We start from the raw sequence: 6,000 nt of genomic DNA, 5'->3' as shown, positions 1-6,000 counted from the left end.
GACTTGGTGCAAAGTGCAGCTCACAGCTCCTCAGGCACTCAAGGATGGCACTGGGGGTATGACTTGTGTGTCACTGTCAGTCTAGAAGAGCTTGTGCCCATGGCCTCTCATCCTGCCACTGGGCATCACTGGGGAGAGTCTGTCTCCATCTTTCCTCCCCATCAGGTATTTATACACAGTGATAAGATCCCTCTGAGCTTTCTCTTCTCTGGGCTCTCCCAGTCCCTCTCCACATGATGGATGTTGTAATCCCTCAATCATCTTTAGGGCTCTTTTCTGGACTGTTCCAGCACATCCATGTTTTGTGCTGGGACACCCAGGAGCAGACACAGCTCTGCAGGGTTGGATCACCTCTCTGGACCTGCTGGCAGTGCTCTTCATAAGGAAGCCCAGGGTGTTTTTGGCATCTTTGCCATGAGGCCATGTTGCTGGTTGATGGTCAGCTTGTTGTGCACCAGAACATTAAGGTCTTTTTTTGCAGAGCAGTTTTCCAGCTGGCTGACCATCTCCCAGTCCATACTCTGTCTGAGGTTATCCTTCTCCAAATTCAGGGCATCCCATTCCCCTTTAAACATTGTGAGATTCCTGTTGACCCATACCACAGTCCCTCTGAAAGGCACCACAACCATGTGCTCTGTTTCCATAACTTGCCAAGGGTGTCCCCAGACCCATCACCAGGTCATTAATGAGGGATTTGAACAGTGCCAGCCTCAGGATCAGCCCCTGGGGTGCACCACTAGTGACTGGCCTACAGATGGGCTACATGCCACTGACCACAGCCCTTTGACCCCAGCACTTCAGCCACCTCACTATCCATTTATGTCATCCATATTCCATTAGTTTGTCTGGAAGGATGTTATAGGAGACAGTGCTGAAAACCTTGTTCAAATTGGCATAAATAACATTCTCTGCACACCGAGCCACTCATCTCATTGTGGAAGGCTATCACGATGGCCAGGAATGATTTCAGCATATCAAATTCACCAGAGCATGAGGTTTTGAGAAACTGGAGAAAGGGAACCGCACCTCATCTCCCTCCGGCCTTGGTTTTCATAATAGTTGGAGGGAAATTGGTGTTTTAGCTTTTGTTGTAACTAAGAATGTCTGTCTCCCTTCTGGGGAGTTTTGAAGAAAAGGCAGAATTTACTGTAAAAGCTTAGTTATGTGTGCTAGAATTTTTGTCTCTGCTTTGGCATGGATTTAGAAAAATAATAATCATTTAAAAATAAACCTAGCTATTGTATTTAACCTTGGCCCGTGCAGCCAGTGATATTTTGTAAGACGTTCCAGCCATCCAAAGATTCTTTTCACCGAAGCTTCCCTTCAGGAAACAAAATAAATTAATGATACAAACAGGAAGCAGCTGTCTTTTCCTAAATAATAATTAAAATGGGGTCCCCTTAGCAGAAAGAGGAATAAATGGGAGGGGAAAAACCTGAAGTATTGTCAGTTTAATTTTGACCAGCCTTCAGAGGACAGGCTTAGAATAATGACACAACCTGTGAGGCTGGGAGGACTTATTTTCTTATGAGCCATTTTTGGATTTGAAAAACAGATAAAGGTCTTCACAAGGGGCAGATGAGCAAGACAAAGGAATGTTGCTCTCTCAAGGCACACAGTCTGTCCTCTTTCAGTAGTATTCACATGGAAAGAGACATTAATCATTGTAATCATCGATGCTGTTCTTCAGCGGCTTTCATCTGCTATCAGCAATCACTAGGAAATTCCAGGGTGTTCCTGGATGTGCTTTTTTTTTTTTTTTATGTGTTTTTTTTTTGTCTTTGTCCCAGACTGTTGACTTGACACAGTTCCTTGAAATTGCACTTTAAGAAGGAAGAGGGACAAGAGAGATGGAAATTCTCATCTCCTTCCAGCTGGCTGGGAGGAGGAGGAGGTGGCAAAGAGTGTGGTGGCTCCTGCTGTGGCCCCAGAGCTTGGTCTGGTCAGGGATTCCAGATGTGGGGGGCCCTTGACCCTGTGGGCTTACCAGCTCAGCCTGTGGGTGTGGGTTTCAAGAAAAGAGCCTTCTGCCCACTCCCAAACATATCATGGAGCTGCTGGATGTGGCAGGGATTTACAGGTGAAAAAAAAGAAGATGGCAGAAAAATGGGTGACATGCCTTATGAATCCTTTGGTTTGAGGATACCATCAGACTATCTTAAATCTTTAGAGGCATGGCAACTCCAATAGGCCTCATGTAGAGGCTTTTGTCCATGAATCAGAGTTGGCACCAATTTGGACTGAAAACTTTTTAAAGCTGTTGGTTTGTAAGATAGGAGGATAGTAACCCATCTGGACCTGAAGAAGATTTTACTCTGCACTCAGCAACCCTTGTATATATATAACTTTTCTTCCATCTTTTTTACATTGTACCTCTGAAAAGTTGGTATTCTCTGAGTGAAGTGAGGAGTGGCATATGTTCATTTTTAACTGGGCACAGCAGTCTCCTGCCAGTCATGTCTTTAACACTAAGAGGACAAACTTAATCTTGTGGCAAAACTGCAAATGCTTCTTTTAGCAGCACAGAACTTTAAAGTGTAAGGAAGTTCAGCCAGGACTGTCCGAGACACTTAAGAGCCTTCACTAGGTCACAGGGAAAACTTTTCCATGGAAAAATTTATCTTGAGTTACTTTCAGATAAAGATGGTGTACTCAGTCACCAGGGAAATTTCCATCCATGTTCCCTCTGTGAGAAGGGAAACCTGTTATGGGCCTCTGAAAGAAAACATCACATTTCAGCATGAGATGTTTGCAATTCTCTAATGGAAGTACAGTCCTGTCCCTGCTGTAAATATCCCTCAGTAGTCAAGATACAGACTCTGCATCTTTCCTGCCACGAGGCACACTGGAAGAATAGCACAAGCCAGGGATTCTCCTTCAGATGCTCAGAAGGAAGGCAGGTGAGCTGATGAGCAAAGCACAGCTGTTAAGACAGAAAATTTCAAGGACAACAAAAGGAGTTAATATTTCCCTATTGATATGGAAGTGGCTCCACAGGGTCCCAAGACACTGAGCAGCTGGAAACCTGATCACCTTCGGTTTTGCACATGGCACTTGCACAAGTGAGGTTCCTAGCAGTGGTAAATTTCTAAAACTTGGGAGAAATTTGAAAGAAAAGGCATTTTAATCAATGTTTAGATTCATGAGGCGCACACACCAAAAAAAGAATAATATTAAAAGGGAGACATATGTCATTTGAGGCCTCTTGACTCCCGACAGTACATGTGCCCTCATTTTTAGTTTAAACTAAATTAATCTATTAAGGTACAGGAAACCTAATTTCACATCTGACTCTTCTCAGGCAGATGCTGGAAAACCAAAAAAGGCAGCTGGGTCTTTATTACAATGTACAATTCAAGGGAAGTGAGAGGTATTATTCATGTGGGTGTGACCTGATGGCCATGCTGATTCACTCTTCCACCCCAAAGCCCTCCCTGTCCTTCCTAAGCCTTGCAGCTCTTGGCGCCTGCTCTTACAAGGGTCCTTATTTGGTGAAGAGGGCTACATATTTTGGCCTACTCTCTTTCCTCCCTGAGACAAGTTATTGTTGTGGAAATGGCTCACAAAGGGGTGGGTTTTTTGCCTTTTTTTTTTTTTTTTTCTTAAACATTAGGGTCCAAGCTGCTAAGAATAGCTTCTGCCATTATTGGAGCAGCAGCAAAAAGCAATGGGAGCATCAATAATGTGAATGTCACCTGAGACAAGTATCCCACTCCACCCATTGTGACAGTAGTCCACTTTTGGAGATCTCCAAGTGGTGCTTGGCTAATTTTGAAACTTCCTCAGTGGGGATCCACAGTTGGTGTGACAAAAAGGATGGCAAAGTTAGGACCCTAATTCTGCATCAAGTAATCCTTGCAGTGCTGCAAACATGCTGATACTTGGACATCATCGACCCCAGCAAGTTTAGAACTGCAAGAGAGCTAGGGTTTTTGTTTCCACAACAGATGGCTTGCTATGAAATCCCAAAAATCTTCATGCATTCATCTTAGAAGATAGTTCTTGCTGTAACCATGCATGCCTCTCCCTCTAACTGTCTGGGAGAGAGAGGAGGGTCAGCAAGCTACAGGTATATGCATTTTCTCATATTCTTTCTTTTTTTTCCAGACCATTTCTTCCTAATTCCCCTTCAGAGGTCACTGCTGTTCTTCTTGCTTTTAGTTTACAGCAGCTTCTCAAAGTCATAGTGAGAGACCCAGGACAGGAGAGCAGCTGAGAAGAGGTGAAGGGAAAGCTAACAAGGCCACTTGGTTGTTATTCAAAGACTCATCTTTCAAATACTGTTTTTCAGAGAAGAGAGGGGTGAGAAAGGCTCTGACTGTCATCGCTACAAATAAAGCCTTTAAAGCATATCCCAAGAAGGATGAACAAAGTCCCAAAGCAGTTCCTCTGAGATATGTGCAGATTTACACGTCTTGGCAGCTTCGGCAATTTCTAACACAGATGTCAATGAGGACTCAATTTCCATAGCCAAACTCAGTACCAAGTGGTGACCAGAGCAGAATTATAATTGGCTGCAAACAAACAGTTGGGTTCAGAATGGTTTTGACACTCCTTGCTAAGATGGGAACGAAGAGGGCATTGAGGAGGTGAGAGGTAGTGGTGACTGATATTGATATTATTGCCAAACGCTCGATAGCATCAAACCCCGGGAGCAAGCTTTTTTCAGGCATACAAGCCTTAAGCTGTTCACAAAATCTGTCTGCCAGCAGCCAGGAGCTCCAGCTGCTCAGTCAAATGCAACCTGGAAAAGGTGTGCACGGTGCTTGAGCTGTGGTAGTGGGTGAGGGTGCTTGAGGGTGGTGAGCTTTGGGAAGGAACCATGCAAGAACACATCTTATCTCTGTATGAAGTTACGTAAGGACATAAAAACAGCTCTACTGGGTCAGACTAAAGGTCTGTCTAACCTAACATCCAGACCCCAGCAGAGCCTGTCAGTGGAAGCCTAGGGAGAGTAAGAACAAGGGCAAGCATCTTCCCCTCAATGTTCTCCCAGACTCCAACTATTTTCAGCTCAGGAGCTTCCTGAGCCAGATAGGGTTCCTATGTATTTAGTAACTCTCAGAGGATTTATCTTCCGTGAACTCTCCTTGAATCCATGCAAGCTTCTCATATCCACAAGATCCTTTGGAAAGAAGATTCACAGATCTACTGCCTGTTGCATGAAGAGCCATCTCCTTCTGTCTCCTACTAACTTCATGTAATGCTGCCTGCTCTTGTACAGGAAGAGACAGCAAAGCTTGACCCATCCCTGCTCCCAGGCCACTCACAAGCTCAGAAAACTCTCTCATATCCCTCCCAGTCATTCCTTTTCCAGCCTGAAGACACCTGGCTGAGTTGGGAAGGAGGCTAAACTGTAAGGTGGAACTTGTGAAGGACTTGGGCTATTTTATTGTCCAGCCTCATCTGCCTTCGGGCTCCAAAGGGTCTTTTTGCATGTTGCAGATGTGAGTGAAAGCCTCCAGCTTGCTCAGGGCTTGAGTTCTAGCTCTAATGCTGCAAGCACCATGCACTGGCAGAGCTTTGAGAATATAAATAATAGCCTGCACTCAAATTCCAGGCAGGAACAGTTCCTAACCATGCCGTACACATGCACAAGCCATTCCTGGAGGCTTTCCATGATCCTATCCTCCCTTACACCTCCCCAGTTTAGCCAGCAACCCATACTCCCAGCTTCTTTTCCAAGGGTCTTGTGAGGTTATTCATGTCTACAAGCTGCACTTTGTAGACAAAATTGTGGCGTTTCTGGCAGTGACCAGCAGCTTATCCTTTTCTGTCATTGTGCTGGCATGTAAATCCCTGGTGAGTGCCCAGGGAAACCAAGAGCCTGCCACCTGCATAAACATTACAGAGTACCTACCAAAAGCATAGCGTGCTCTCCCCTCTGTGTATGTCACAGTGACCTCTGAGCACACCATCTAAAATAACCCCATGCATGGAACCAAGAATAGAAAGAAAGGAAGGATGCATTTTATGTAAATGTAGTCAGAAAGTCTGCAA

Source organism: Oenanthe melanoleuca, chromosome 5 (assembly GCF_029582105.1).
Source record: "Oenanthe melanoleuca isolate GR-GAL-2019-014 chromosome 5, OMel1.0, whole genome shotgun sequence".
Classification (NCBI taxonomy): domain Eukaryota; kingdom Metazoa; phylum Chordata; class Aves; order Passeriformes; family Muscicapidae; genus Oenanthe; species Oenanthe melanoleuca.
Note: the sequence above shows the minus strand (reverse complement) of the source record.